General features: G+C 37.8%; 1 protein-coding gene across 1 annotated transcript in view; it reads right to left on the bottom strand.

Moving 5' to 3' along the window:
* The window catches only part of UPK1B (uroplakin 1B), a 33,061-nt gene extending 32,634 nt beyond the window's left edge, over nucleotides 1–427 (bottom strand). Inside the window, exon 1 of the mRNA XM_036066805.2 lies at nucleotides 366–427. The gene's annotated coding sequence lies outside the window, so the exon portion shown is untranslated. The remainder of the gene's footprint in view (nucleotides 1–365) is intronic.
* Nucleotides 428–16,993: the final 16,566 nt, after the last annotated feature.

The raw sequence follows: 16,993 nt of genomic DNA, 5'->3' as shown, positions 1-16,993 counted from the left end.
ACAGGGTCTGTCTGAAATTTTAATCAGGAGATAAAGGTTTTCCCAAGGTACTTGGATTTTTCTTGGTCTTTCTGTCAGGAAACTGGAGGTTGGAATCAGGGTGGGTGAATAATACTCCCAGAATTGTAACCTCGGTTCTGAGAATTGGGCAATATCAAATGGTTTAAGAAAGCAATTTGTACCATTTAAAGTAAAAGAGAACAAAATTGTTATAATATTCTAAGTTACAGAAAACGACGGATCTATTCCCAAGGAAATGATCTTCTCCCCTTTGCCCTTTCAGACCCCAGCTGGCCTCCCAGGAAAGCAGCCTAGCCATTGAGAATGCAGTTGTCTTCCTTGCAGAGGGAGATCAGTCTACTCACCTTGCCCTCTCCTCCTTCTCGTGCTGTGCCGGCCCACTCTGCAAGCTGCTCTGGCCTGAGGTGCTTTTCTGCCCAGCACCAATTCTTTGAAGCTCCTGGACCAGGGAACAGTGGCCTGTGATTGGGAGGAGGCATCTCACATGGGCTGAGCCTGGTGCTGCCTGAGCTTGCCTCGCTGAGGCCGGAAGTAACCGGACGTTTTTGGACAGTAGATTTCTGCCACTTTGGAATGTGTGATTCTGACAGAAGGGAGCACCTTGACAGGGCTTAGCTCATCACTCCTCTGGATTTCTCCTAGGTCTGGGCTTTCCTGTTTTGATTTGATTTTTTTTTTTAAACTATTTGATCCTTATTTCTGCTTTTGTGCCTTTAAAGGCCTATCTATTGTCCTGACTGCTCATAGTCATGCTGGTGCATGTCTGTCTGTCCAAGGTCATGTCTAGTTTCAGTTTTTATAACTTGCATATGCTACATTTAGGGGGAGAGTGATCGCCCAATCAACACTCATACCGTAGGTGGGCCAAACACTGTAAGACTAATGTTGCCCCTTCTCTCCCCTTCCTCCCCTCCCCCTCCTCCCTCTCCCTCCCCCTTCTCCCCCTCCCCTCCCCTCCCCTTCTCTTCCCTTCCCTACCCTTCCCCTGGAGCCACTGTGTGTCATACCCAGCACCAACAACATTTCTGTTAATGTCTGCGTAACAGGTCATGGTCTAGGCATACGGTAGTTTATTTAGCCTGCAGTTAGGAATGGGTGATGGCAGTAATGTTAGAATTTGTTGAATGCTTTCATCAATAGACTCAGGAGTTCTCCTGGGTCTGGATCATCCCTCTAACAGGTTAGGTTCTTCAGGAAGCAGACTCTGAGACGAAGTTTAGTGTGCAATATATTTATTAGGGAAAGCCCTTGCGATTAACGCCCTTGGAAGGAGAGGGAAGAAATAGGATTGGGCAGACAGAGAAGACAAGCTGTCAAGCAGGTGGGAAGCCGCAGGCACCCCCCCTCCCTCCAGCCAGGAAGCACCAGAAGAAAATGGCCTGCCCCAGTTGTTCTGCATTGGGCCCCTCTGTGATCAGTCCTTAGGTATAGGTCGCCCTGGGAAGGTGGCTTGCAGTAGCTGAAGCTATCCCTGAGCGGGGCTAACAGTGGAGGCTGGGCTTGCCACTACTCCCAGCAACTGGGCAGCGCACTCCCCCTTGTCGAGGGGGCCTGCACGGGGCATCTGTGCGTCCATCACACGCCTTATCCCGCCTCAGCTCTCCAGGGCCTGGTTAGATAAGGCATGATAATTCACACAATGCAATTCTATGCAGCTGTGAAAAATGATGCCATAGAAAAAATTTTAATGATGTGGAAAGATGTTCACTCATTTATTCAACAAATAATTATTGAGAACTAACGATGTGCCAGGCACTCTTCTAAGTGCTAACAATAAAAAGAGCAGGTTATAAATAGTTTGTACAATTTGACATGTATATGTGTGCATATGTGGATATGCACACATATATATATACACATATTCATATATATGAATTAAAAAGTTAGGAACAAAATAAATATCAACAGGGTTATATCTGGATGATGTGATATGGATGGCTTTTATTTATTTATTTATTTATTTTTAAAGATTTTATTTATTTATTTGACAGAGAGAGACACAGCGAGAGAGGGAACACAAGCAGGGGGAGTGGGAGAGGGAGAAGCAGGCTTCCCGCTGAGCAGGGAGCCCGATGCGGGGCTGGATCCCAGGACCCTGGGATCATGACCTGAGCTGAAGGCAGACGCTTAACGACTGAGCCACCCAGGCGCCCATTTTTTTTTTTTTAAAGATTTTATTTATTTATTTATTTGACAGAGAGAGAGACAGCGAGAGAGGGAACACAAGCAAGGGGAGTGTGAGGGGGGAAGCAGGCTCCCCGCTGAACAAGGAGCCTGATATGGGACTCGATCCCAGAACCCTGGGATCATGACCTGAGCGGAAGGCAGACACTTAACGACTGAGCCACCCAGGCGCCCCTTTCTTTTTTTTTCATAGTTTCTATGCGTACAAAGGATCTCTATTACAATTATAGAGAGAGAAACATGTAAATTATTAAAAGTGTGCTCTTTTGGAAATCTTTGTGATAAAGCAGCAAGGAAGCAAACAAGCACATATGTTCCCATTCATATCCTAGGCATTTTATGTTCTATTACTAGGATTATGTGGGGAGAGAACAAACAGGAATCTTTTCAAAATAGATAATGTGAACACAAAAGCCCATAACAAGAAACAAAAGACCAGCTAGGAAAAGGAAGATGACTTTCCAGACAATAATCGCCACTCATCCGGCATCTGGAAGTAAAGAGGAGTATGCACACCCCTCTCCGCCCGGCCATCCCATTGCACTATCACCCTCCAATGCCTTTTCCTTTTCTGTGGTAGTTCCAAGGTAAGTTAACAAACCTGGTGACTAATGCCATGTCTCCTGAGCTATAGGACGTTGGTCCTCTACACTCCCTCAAACTTTCCAACCCTCATGGGGCTTCTCTCTTTCATCATTGGGACAGGGACCCGCTGGAATAGTTCTCTTCACAATCACTGCTCTCCCTTCAAATCCACTTTGTTATGGGAGAGGGAGGGAGTTGCAGTGTCAACTGGATGGGAAAGCAACTGGCCCCACCTGGAAGTTCTGAGTTAGGAATGCAAGTTACCTAACAGCCTTTGCTCTTGTCCCCAGTTTCAGGGGAAAAGTCTCAAACCATGATTTTGTCTGCCATATTTTCAGTTCTTCTAAAACTCCCAGGCACTGTAAGATTTACCCTTCCCAGTGGCCCTGTGAAGTATATACTATTACGACTCTCCATTTTATAGACGAGGGAAGCGGGGATCGAGGAGGTTAACTTGCCCAGGGTTCCAGAGCCATTGAGGGATGAAGACCCCCCTCAGTCTGTCCTCATAGACTGCACTCTTAACTACTAGGCTATAATATGTGAGTAGAGTTAGACAGTTGGTGTAACTTTGAAAATGACATTAAAATCTTAAATTGTTAATGTGATTTTTTTCTATTAACTAGTTAATAAGGTGAATAGAGAGTAGAATGTTGTTCCTGGGATATGTGAGAAGCCATGGTCTATAAAACTGGCTCACAAGTAAGTGCACCAAAGCCCTTCCACTCCTTGGGGAGTGAAGGTCACCAATCAGAGCTCAGCTTCTGTATTAGAAATAACTGAACCAAACTTGCAGACTATGTGCCCGAAGTGCCCAGATCTGCCAATTCTCTAGCGCCTCTGAAGACTGCTTTTTCTCCAATAGGTCTTGACTCTCTTTGCAAACTTTACTGAAATATGTACATTCAGGCTTTTTGACCTTTAATGGGTCCTCTCTCTGACTCAGCCCTCCTCTTGCTCAACATTAATTGACATTCTCATATTCTCTTCAGTTCCTGTAGATGATAAATGCTTAACTTAGTTCATATTTTATTTTATTTTTATTTTTTATTTTTTTCATATTTTAGATTATGGCCACCACAAGATGACTTCTTAAAGCAAACCTAGCCCTCTCCCAGGAAAGGGATGTGCCATTATTAATAGACTCTTATAATTGGACAGGACATTAGCCCATTTCAATAACCACTTATGGTTATTATATGGAATGATTATAGGGAATAACTATTTTCCAGTAAAATAACCAGTTAGCCCAATTTTTCACCCAATGAAGAAATGCCTCTGTAACATCTCTGATAGCCAGTATTAAGGGGCAAGTCTATGAAACTTGTTGTGTTTACTGCAGAGATATTGTTGAGGATGTTGTACACAATCACCCATGTTGGGTCTAAGAGGTTCTAAATATTCCCTTTGGTCTCAGCATTTGGGATGATTATATTTTTCCTAATCAACTAGTTTCTTTTTTTTAACTATTTTTAAACTATTTTTAACTACTGAACACTACAAATCTTCAATCAAATTCAATCTCGCCTCCATTCTTATCATTCTTCCATTGAAACTGCTTGTCAAGTTACAAATAATCTCTATTTTGCCAATGCCAGGAGACACTTCTTTGTCTTCATTTTACTTGGTCACTCAGAAGCAACTCGTATAGCTGATGACTCCATTCTTCTCATACTACTCTCTTCTTCTGGCTTCCATGATACCATATTCTTTCATGCTTCACCAAGTTCTCTGCTTGCTCCCTCCCAGTCCCCTTTGCTGTCTCCTCTTGGGCCTGACCAGTTGCGTTAGAAAACTCCAGAACTGGGTCCAGCTCTCAATTCTGAATCTGGCTCTGAAACTGTACCGCCATTAGGACTCAGCCCCTCCCTCCTCACCTTTCACTCATTCCCACTACTTCCTGGTTAGAGGGTTCAACAGGATAAAGCAACACTGTCTAGATTTAAGGACAATAATAAGAATTCCAGATCTTTGTCTTCTTACAAGTACAGGTGTGTTTCTCTGCTTTTCTCCTGGAACCTTCTTTTTCTCTCCTTGGCCACCAGCTCTTGAAGAATAGTGAATTAGTCTGTGGCCTCTCTTAATTTGATATTTAGTAAGAATATATGCCTCTGATTTTGTAAAGTTTTTGTTTATTTTATTAGATATTGGGGGCAGAAAATTCTGTGATGCGGTGTAAAGCTATACTCTTAATCAGAAGTGTCCTGAGAACGTTTAAGAATGTAAATCAGACTTTGTGGTTCCCCTCCTGAAAACGGTTCAGTGTCTTCTTTTTGTGCTCAAGAGTAGGATCCAAGCTCCTCACTGTGGCTTATAAGTGGCTCATGTATTCACCAACTTCACTGGGCACGACTTTCATCCTATGTGTGCTCCAAACACATGGCTTTCACACTTGCCATTCCCGTGAGTGGTAATCCGTTTCCCTGGCGCTTCTGGGCTGCCTCCTTGTCCTCCTTCAGGTGCCACTCTACCCTCACTTCCTCTGACAAGCCTTTCCTGATGGCCCTTCCTAGAGTGGCCTGCCCTCTCCACTCCAGTTACTCTCGCTCATATAAACATGGTTTATTTCCTTCGTAAAAATAATCAGGCTGGCATTACCTTGTTTATTTATTTGTTGTTTTTCTTCCTCTGCCTTCGCTGCCTCACTGAAACTAGAATAGTTTAAAATGAATGAATGAGTTTCTGATTTGGAAGGTTTAGGGTGAATTTGTCCTGGTGGAAAAAAAAAAAAAATCCATTGCATTAAATAATGCTTGAGAAGAGCCAAAAGTGCGTGACCAAAGTGCCAGTTTTATGAAGGGATCTGCATTTCTTTATGTATTGCTCTAAATTATTCTCTGCTTTTAAAATATTCATTATTCTATTCTGATAACAAAATGAATGCATGTGCTATGCAGAAAATAAAAATCACTATACTTCCTTATCCAGTGATAAATACAATACATATTTTGGTGCAGAATCATTCATTCAGGAACTATTTGAGGTACTATTATGTGTCAGGCACAGTTCTAGCAGGCATTAAACAGACGCAATCCCTGCCCTTATGGCACTTCTGATCTTTCTTCTTTGCATTTCCCCCACGTAATTGGGATCATAACTTATTTAAAGTCTTCTAAACCAGTTATTTTCACTTATAATATGGTGCAGACATTTCCCTCTGGGATTATTCTACAACATAATTTTAATGGACACATTATATCCTGCCATATGAATATGCTATTATGTATTTAACTGAATCCCAAAGGTTGAAAATTTAGATTTGCAATTTTTCAGTATTATAAAATAATGTTGTGAATATTCTTATACATAAAATTTTAAACACATTTTGTTATTTCCTTAGTATAAATTCCTAGAATTAGAACTTCTGACTAAAGAGGATGTTTGGAATTATGTGATCCAACTGAATTCCAGAAAGGTTATAAAATGTATATACTCCACAACAGTGTAAGAAAAGGCCCATTTATCTGCACTTTTAGCCAGGTTAGGTGCCATCTTTAAAAAATTTTTTGTCGGGGGGCCTGGGTGGCTCAGTTGGCTAAGCGTCTGCCTTCGGCTCAGGTCATGATCTCAGGGACCTGGGATGGAGCCCTGCATCGGGCTCCCTGCTCCACGGGAAGCCTGCTTCTCCCTCTCCCATTCCCCCTGCCTCTGTTCCCTCTCTCACTGTGTCTCTCTCTGTCAAATAACTAAATAAAATCTTAAAAAAACTTTTTTTTCTAAAATAATATTTAATTGATATCTAATTTTTTTTAAATTTATATTTCTTTGGCTATTTACATGTTTCCTTCAATAAATGTTCCATTCATGTTCTTGGCCTTCTTTTTTGACTGGGAGCATTTACGGTTTTAAAAATTGATTTGTGGAAACTTGTCATATCTTTAGGATATTGACCTGCCACGTTCACCACAACTATTACTCTTGATTAATCATTTGCATTTTTGCTAACTTTCTTTCATATTTTAATTTTTCATGTCAATTTTATAAATATTTCCCTTAATGATTTTTACCTTTGGCATTATGCTTAAAAAGGGCTTTCCAACTCAAGATTTTGTATTTCCCAATTCTTTTATTTCTTTCAGTCTGTCTTTCTCTACTTAACTCTTTAGGTGTATATGTATACAGTTATGTATGCGTATGTATGCTATGTGGTATGGAGTAGATCCAACTATACTCGTCTACATAATTAAACAGTTAGTCCAGCAACATTAATTGGGTGCATAGAATCTCATTACATAGATGTGTCATAATTTATTTGATCAATCTGGGGTTGGACATTTTTGAGGTTGGAAAATTATCCCCACTTTTTTCTCAATATAAAAATTTGACACAGATCTTCCCTATAAATTCTCCAGGTTCTGTGTCCTTTCTGGATGTGTCATTTGACTCTATGAGTGATTTCACTTTGGAGCAGTTTTGGTGATCACACGATGTGGCTCTGGGGGTAGGTGACTAAAACTGAGTGTGAAGGTCACGAGAAAGGAGGAGTCCTTTGTTACTCACAGCTCACTCCTTTCCCCCACGTCTGCCCACACTGCATTTGGGGCCTCTGAAGCTCTGCCTGGAAAAACATCTCCCTCCTTTGTGGGTTTTGAGGTGGAACTTCGGCCCTGCTCTATCTGTCCCATCTGCTTTCTGTTTTCAGAAATCACAAAAATATCTGGTTTCTGTCTCTCCTGCTTTGAGTATCAAGATGGATTTCCTTCTTTTTGTAAATCTTTACTGTAATTTTAATGGAGTTTGAGAATAACTGCTTTTTCTTTTTTAAACAAAATTACAACACAGAATTAGGCAGACAACTTAACTCTGTCTATGCGAATCCCCTCCATTCATAACAACAGGCCAAACTACCACTCTCTCTCTGATGTTAGTGTACTGCAAATTCTGCCAATGCTACAAGAAAAAAAATAGCCTTTTGAGAGCCTAATAAGGCACTGGCGCACTAGTATTGTTTGCCACACATAAAAAACCACAATTCTGAGTTTTAGTCTTACATTATTCCCAAACAACTGACACGAAGATTCCAGCATAGATACACAGATCCCTGGAAACACACTTGGTCACACCTCTGTCAACAAAAATATATCTAGACACACGAGCACAAAAACAGACATAATTGCACTAATATACTTATATATATATTCACATTGATTACATAAGAAAAAAAAGAAGGTAAGTGGAGGAGACTGGGTGAGTAAAACAGAGTAAGTTAGTCAAGAAATAATAGGATTTATTGTGGAAATCATTTCACACTATATACATGTATTTATAATCATTACATTGTACACCTCACACAATGTTATATGTCCATTAGATCTCAAGAAAGCTGGACACACAGGTGCATGTGTATGAAGTAATAGGAGGCTAATTCAAAAAAATAAAGCATATGCAAGAGACCAAAGAGTAAAAGAAGGGAATTTGTAAAGAATGGAGGATATAGGATAATTCTCCTGGAAGGCTCAGATATTCCTGTTTCTGATTCTGAGTTTCTCCTTCACTCTCCTCTGTCATAAAGTGGACTTAAAAATATTAACGTCCACACTTATTCTTTTTTAAATAACAGCTTTATTGATATATAATTCATATACCATAAAATCCACCCTTTTGATGTGCATAATTCAAGGTTTTTAGAGCACTATCTGATTCCAGCACATTATCATCACCCCCAAAAGAAACCTCATCCTTGTTGCGTTCATTCCCCATTACCCTCCCTCCTTTGCCTCTGACATCCACGAATCTACTTTCTATCTCTATGGATCTGCCTATGCTTGACATGTCACATACATGGGATCATATAATGTGTGGCCTTTGTGTCTGGCTTCTTTCACTTAGCAGAATGTTTTCAAGGTTCATCCAAGTCATAGTTGTGTATCAGTACTTCATTCCTTTTTATAACTAAGTAATATTCTGTATACATATATCACATTTTTTTCATTTTTCGTTTCTTAAAATTGTGATAAAAACATATCACATGATATTGACTATCATAACCATTTTTAAATATACAGCTCAGTGGTATTAAGTACATTCACACTGCTGTGCAGCAAACCTCCTGAACTTTTCCATCTCGCAAAACTGAAACTCTATGCCTGCTAAACAATTCCCTATTTTCCCTCCCCCCAGTCCCTGATAGCCTACTTTGTTTCTATGAATCTGACCTACTTTAGATACCTTACATAAGTGGAATCATACACTGTTTGTCATTTTGTGGCTGGTTTATTTCACTTAGCATAATTCCCTCAAGGTTCACCCATATTGTAGCCTGTGACAGAATTTCCTTCCTTTATAAGGCTGAATACTATTCCTTCGTATGTATTTATGATATTTTGTTTCTCCATTCATCTGGCGATTATCACATTTTTAAAATCCATTCATCACTTGCTGGACACCTGCATTGTTTCCACTTTTTGGTTATTACACATGCTGTTGGGAACATGCGTGTACAAGGTTTGTAAGGCCATATATTTTCAGTTGTCTTGGGTATATACCTAGGTGTGGAATTGCTAAGTCATATGATAATATGACATTTAACTTTTTGAAGGATTGCCAGACTGTTTCCCAAAGTGGCTGTATCATTTTACGTTCCCACTGACAGGGTATAGTATTCTAATTTTTCCACATCCTTGTCAACACTTGTTATGGTTAGTCTTTTTGATTACAGCCATCTTAGTGGGTGTGAAGTGGTAGCTCATCTTGGTTTTGACTTCCATTTCCCTAATGATAAATGATGTCTCACATTTATTCTTTAAATGGAAGAGGGGAGGGGAGAGGTCCAGGAAAACTGGTCTAGGAGCTTTCCTTTCTGTTTCAGTGGGATTGGGCTGGTGGGGAATGCAGTGAGGGAAGGTCATTGCGATTGCTCAAGTAAAATGGAATGTTAATATTGTGGATAAGAATAGCACTAAAATAATAAGAGCTAACAGTGCCAGGCAGTGTTCTAAGTGCTTTTACATGTTATCTCATTTAACACTTGGAACACTCACACCTCATAGCTGTAGGAGTAACTCCTTCTTCAGAAGAATCCTTGAATTCCCTCAAGGTGGATCACATCTTTTGATCTCTGGTTGTTCTGACACTGTAACTTTTACTCCCCATGACATTTTCTTCCACATGGCCATCTGTGTCCTCTGTCAGCTCTACTTGCAAAAGGCCTTCTCTGAGACTCCACTTCCCCTGTTAGCCGACAGCTCGTTCCGCCTAGATTCTCACCTTTAGTGTTTACTCTGGGCCTGGGATTACTTCTTACCACTTAGGGACTAAGAACTGAATATACTTTTAGCTGATTGATCTTCTACTTCTAGACAGCTCTTTTAGTAGACAGCCTGAGTCACTGAAAGTGAGCCTTGATCTCCCATCTTCCTTCTCCTTTCAGTCACATGTGTTCATATAGGGTTATGGGGCCACATTAAGCTCATCCCCTCTGGTCCACTGCCTCATTGGCAAAAGGTCAAAATGACAGTTGTGAAATGTATCACAGAACGCCAATGAGAAGGGCTGAAATGACTGGGGAGGTCTGGTCTGAAGTGTTCTGCTTTGAGAAGTATATTAAAGCTGTCTGGCGTTAGGGCTGAAAATCAGTGAACTAAATTTAATACTTAATTTCAGATGTTACTAATAACATCCAAGTTTTCAAACACTAATAATCTTTGGGTTATTTTGTTCAACCAACTGACTATAACCTTAGTCATGTCACTCAAACTTTTCCCATAAGTTATCCAGCTTTCACTTGGTTTTGCTAGCCCACAATCAACAGACAAGCTGCCTACCCGAGCAGAGAACATTTATTGAGTCTGAGCACATGCACATTTTGTGGACAACTGAAGGAACTAAATAAACTCTGAAGTTGTCAGCAGGAGATTTTTTGGTATAATTATTAGAAATGAAGTTCAGGTATAAAAAAAGTAGGATTTGTGCTTGACCGTTCAAATAGAAACTTAATTCATTGTGATGCAGGCACATAATCACACCAAGTCACCAGTATAAAAAATCAAGTCTGCTTTAATGTTCAAATAGAAATTAAACAACAGGTTCAGCTTCCAAAAATAGTATTAGCTGATCATCTCAGTTATGATTGCTGGGCAGATACTCTCATACCAGACAGACCATGTTAAGGCTTTTTGCTTTTAAATACCAGTTCCACTGGTTACAGAGTCCATACAATGTCGATACTCCTCAGGGGATAAAGGTAATGAGGAAGTGTGATTCTGCCTCTCCCACAGGTGTGTACACAGCAGTATAATGTGTTTGAATTTTGCTGTAGGTTAAAAATCAGAAGATTGCTATCCCTAGGATTAGATTAAATCCCCTCTACTAATAGCAGAATATAACAGGCAGGATCAAAGAGGAAAATAGTAAAAATACGTTGGAGGTATTAAAAGACAAGAAAAAAGAGATTACGACAATCACCTTCCATTAAGAGAGGGGAAAAAAGGGCTGTTAAAAATTATTTTCCACATATTTTCTGATTGAAAATTTTATAAACAGCTTGGAGATATGATAGATTTGTATGCTTTATGAGACCTGTGTATAAATTGTTCATATTCTTTTCTTGATCCTCCTTGAGATTTGTAAACTGACTATTGTGCAGTGCTTTGGAGGAATGAGTACTGAAATACCAATGCATGGATAAGTAAAACATGTATATATTTTGTATGATTAGTCAGAGATATCTGTAACTATCATGTGAATTCTTGAAGTAGATACCCTATAGAGTTTTACTTAAAAATTAAGAACATATTTAGGCAGAGTCACTACCAATGACCATTCAAAAATCATTTTTCGGAGTGAGAGACAGAACATAGTGTTGATACTGAGGGTTGTAAGCAATGTTGAGGAGAAATTCATTCTTTGTAGGTTTCACTTTTGTCTCTGCTTTCTATCATTTCCTGTACCTGAAGAGAATGAAAAAGAATTTTTTTCCACTTGCAATTTTGGTCAACTTGGAATTACCATAACTTGAGGGGTTAAAATATATAGAAATTTAAAATACAAAAGTCCTTGTACTGACCTAGTACAAATAATTCAGACTTTGATAAGTCAAGAATACCTGTTGTAATTGCAGGGGAACCATTAAAAAATATATATATTTTAAAGATATGTTTACTTATTTGAGAGAGAGACAGAGACAGAGAGAGCCGGGGGGAAGGGCAGAGGGAGAGAGAGTGTCAAGCAGACTCTGTGCTGAGTGTGGAGCCCCACCCAAGGCTCAATCTTGGGCAATCCTGAGGTCATGACCTGAGCTAAAACCAAGAGTCATATGCTTAACCAACTGTGCCACCAGGCACCCCCATTAAAAATATTAAAAGTAATTATTAGAGCAGTGACTCTATTCTGTGTGATACTGTAATTACAGATACATATCATATACATTTGCCAAAACCTATAGAATTCACAACACAGACAGAATCCTAACGTAAACCATGGACTTCAGTTAATAATAATATATCAATATTGGCTTATCACTGTAAGAAATGTGCCACACCAATTCAAGGTGTCAATAACAGGGGAAACTAGGGGTAGAAAATGGGGAAAGGAGAAGGGAGTACATGAGAACTCACTGTACTTTCTGCTTAGTTCTTCTGTAAACCTAAAGACTACTCTAAAAATAGAAAGCCTATCAATTTTTTGAAATTACCCTAATGGGAAACCAACAAAAAAAATTCAGAGTGCATAACTTCTAAACTAATAGAAAAATGGAGTGATAAAAGGAGGTAAAAAGTAGAAAAAGAAACAGAACAGGTAGAAAAAATAGCATATAGTTGGACTTTAGATGTAAACCCAAATAATCTTTAATAACATCAAATATAAATGGGTTAAAATTAAAAACTTGTCAGATTTGAATAATGATAAAAATTATATGCTATTTATAAGAAAGGCATTTAAAACTTAAAGTTAAAAGTAATAAGGATATTATATCATTTAAACATTGACTACAATAAATCCGATGTAGCTATAACAATACTGAATAGAGTCATTAGGATTCATGATATACCTCTAAATGATAAAAAAGTTCAAGTCACCAGAAAAAGATAAGAATTCTAATTCATACGTGCCTAATAACATAATCTTAACTACATACACACAGCATAAATTAACAGAACTAAAGGAGACAGGCAAATTCACAATCATATTGGAAGACTTGAACAATATAATTTGCAAACTTGATCTAATGGATATATTTAGAACACTTGATCTAATGGATATATTCTAATAATTGCAGTTACACTTTTTCAACCCCAATTAGTTCATTCACAGTTAACCATATGTTGCATCATAAAGCAAGTCAACACATTTCAAATATTTGAAATCTTGTTTTATAAATAAAGTGCAGTTGACTTAAAAATCATTAACCAAAGGGCAATTATAAAATCCAGTATTTGGTAATTTATATAAATAATGTCCCTAAACCCATGAGTTGTAAAAGAAACATAATGAAAATTAGAAACGATTTTGAACTAAATAAGTGAAAATACCACATAGTTAGACTTATGTGATAAAACCTTAAATGCATATGTTTTATACAAAAAAGTAAGAGCTGCTTCCTATACGCAAGAATAAGCACTTACAAAATGAAGCCTGCAAATAACACCTGTATACTATGAACAAAAATCATTTGATGTGATACACCACATTTGTAAAATGAAGAATAAAAATCACACGATTGTCTTAATAGATCAAAAAAAATTTGACAAAATTTACCACCCTCTCATGATAAGATCTCTCAAAAAAGAAGGAATAGAAGGAAGTTACCTCAACATAATAAAGGCCATCTATGAAAAGCCTACAGCTGTCATCATACTCAGTGGTGAAAACCTGAAAGCTCTTTCTCTAAGTTCAGGAACAAGACAAAAATACCCACTCTTGCCACTTGAACATAGTACTAGAAGTTCTAGCCAGAGCAATTAGGCAAGGAAAAGAAATAAAAGGTATCCAAACCAAAAAGGAAGATGTAAAATCATCTTTTCCACTTAAAATGGATTGCATCTCCTAGGTTTTTTTGTAAGTAGCATAATTTTAGATCATAGTATGAATATTGTGAGTAGTATGTTATGTAGACTGAGTTCTGTCATATTCCTCCAGTGAATGTTGAAATAGAAAAAAAAATTCTAAAATTCTTATAGAACCACAAAAGACCTTGAATAGCCAAATTAAGCTGGAGAAAGAAGAACAAAGATGGAGGCATCACACTTCTTTATTCTAAAATATATTACAAGGCTACAGTAATAAAAACAATATGGTACCAGTATAATGACAGATATACAGACCAATAGAACAGAATAGAGAGCCCAGAAATAAATCCATACATACACAGTCAACAGATCTTCAACAGGGTCCCAAAGATACACAGAGGGAAAGGAAACTCTTTTCAACAAATGGTGCTGTTCACGCACAAAAGAATGAAATTGGACCCTTAATAAAAATAATCAAAACGGATTAAATACTTAAACATAAGGCCTGAAACTGTAAAATTCCTAGAAAATAATGTAGAGGGAAAGCTTCACGGCACTGTCTTGGCAATTATTTCACGGATATGACACCCAAAGCACATGCAACAAAAATAAATAAGTGGGACTACACCAAACTAAAAATCTTCCACATAGCAACAGAAACAATCAACAGAGTGAACAGGTCACCCACAGAATGGGAGAAAATATTTGCAGGCCATATATTTGATAAAGGGTTAATCTCCAAAATATATATTGTAATACCTACAACTCAATAGTAAAAAAACTAATAACTTAATTTAAAAATGGGCTGAGGATTCGAATAGACATTTCTTCAAAGAAGACATACAAATAACCAACAGGTATATGAAAAAATGTTCAGTGTCACTAATCATGATGGAAATGCAAATCAAAACCCACCACCAGACATTATCTCACACCAGTTGGGATAACTATTATAAAACAACAAAGACAATACATGTAGGCAAGGATGTGGAGAAATTGGAACCTTTGCCCACTATTGGTGGGAATGCAAAAATAGTGTAGCCACTATGGAAAACAGTATGGAGAATCCTCAAAAAATTAAAAATAGAACTACATATGATCCAACAATTCCACTTCTGGGATTGCTGTATTTATCCAAAATAATTGAAATCAGGATCTTGAAGAGATATGTTCATTGCAGCACAATTCGGAGTAGCCAAGATGTGGAAACAATCTAAATGTCAGTCAACAGATAAATGGAAAAAGACAATGTGTTATACACACATAATAAAATACTATTCAGTCTCAAAAAAGAACAAAGGTCCGCAATATGTGACAATATGGATGAATAAGGACATTATGCTAAGTAAAATAGCCCAGTCACAGAAAGACAAATACTGCATCTCACTTACATGGGGTATCTAAAGTGCAAATTCACAGAATCAAAGAATGGAAGGATGGTTGCCAATGGTTAGGGAGAGGGGGAAATGGAGAGTTACTAATTAATGGACAAAGTCTTAGGTAAGCAAGATGAATAAGCTCTAGAGATCTACTATATGACATTGTACCCATAGTCAGTAATAATGTAAGATACACTTAATAATTTGTTAAGAGGGTAGATCTCATGTAAAATGCTCTTACCATAATAAAATTTTAAAAATAAATGGAAAAGACAATCAACAGAAGCCAACTCCAAGATGATCCAATGTTGAGATTATCAGATAAGCATTTTAATGTAGTTATTGTACCTATGCTCAATGAAGTAAAGGAAAATATACTGGAAATCAAAGAAAATATAAAATATCCCAGAAGATAAATAGAAATAAAGAAAAGGACCAAACAGAAATTTCAGAACTGAAAAAAAAAAAAAATCACTGGATGGGCTTAATAGAGAATATAGATGACAGAAGAAAGAATCAGTGAGCTTGAAAATAGAGCCAAGGAGTTATTTGACCTGGAGAGCAAGAAAACTTGAAAGAAATGAAGAGAACTTTAGGGCATCTGTGGGATAATACTAAAAGGTCTAATATAAGGTTAATTTGAGTATCAAAAAGAAAAGAGGGAGAGAGAAAGAATGAGGCAGGAAAATATCTGAAGAAACTGGCAGACAACTTCCAAAATTTGGTGAAAGGTAAAAATTTATAAGATTTAAGCAGCTCAGCTAACCCCCAAAATCATAAATTCCAATGAACATCATGGTAAAACCTCTGGAAACTAAAGAAAATGAGAAGATGATGAAGGCAGTCAGAGACAAATGGCCCAGTACGTACAGGGGAACAACAATTTGGAAGGCTACGGATTTCTCATCCAAAACTATGAAGGCCAGGAATGAGTGAAACTACATTTTTAAGAGCTGGACAAGTCAATTCAGAATTCTCTAGCCAGCAAAAATGTTCTATGAGAAGGAATGTGTCAGAGATTTTCAGGTAAAAGAAAACCAAGAGTCTTCTTTGCCAGCAGTGCTGCAATACAAAAAATGCTGGAGAAAGTTTTTCAGGTTGAAAGGAAATAACTTCAGAGAGAAACATGAAAATTCACTAAGGAAGGAAGAACATTAGAAACAGAAACTATCTGGATAAATGTAAAAGACGACTTTTTTCTTGTAAGTTCCTTAAAATACATATGATTATTTAAAGCCAAAATTATTGTCTTGTGGGGGTTTTCACTTATGTAGAAAGTGATAGATACGACAAGTTTAACAGAAAAGAACAGATGGGAGTAAAGGACCCTATATGATTATAAAGTTTCCTTTTCATGTGCAGTGATACAAGTATTAATTTTATACTGTGGAAAGCTAGGAATATATATTGCAATCCCTAGAGCAATCACTAAAAAATAATAAGAGGTACAGCTAAAAGCCAATACACAAATTAAAGTAGAATACTGAAATTATTCAAATAATCCAACAGAAGGCGATAAAAGACGAACAGAAGAATGAAAGAGACAAAAAGAAAAATAATAAAATGAGAGCTCTAAATTCAACCATATTGATAATTAGGTTAAATGTTAATCGTCTAAACCAGGGGTTGGCAAACTTTTTCTGAAAAGAGCTGGATAGTACACATTTTAGGCCTTGCAGGACACAAACTATCTGTTGCTGTTGATGAGTCCCCCTCCCCCTTGCACTTATTTCTCTTCTCCTTCCTTCTCCTCCTCCTCCTTCCTCTTCAACCACTTTAAAAGGGTAAATTCTTTCTAACCTTGTGGGCCATTTAAAACCAGGTGGTCCATAGTTTGCCTACCCTTGTCCTAAATGGTTCAGTTAAAAAGGAAAGATT

Source organism: Halichoerus grypus, chromosome 1, assembly GCF_964656455.1.
Source record: "Halichoerus grypus chromosome 1, mHalGry1.hap1.1, whole genome shotgun sequence".
In the NCBI taxonomy this organism is placed as follows: Eukaryota; Metazoa; Chordata; class Mammalia; order Carnivora; family Phocidae; genus Halichoerus; species Halichoerus grypus.
The sequence above is the reverse complement of the archived record's forward strand: the minus strand, read 5'-3'. Positions and strand labels throughout refer to the sequence as shown.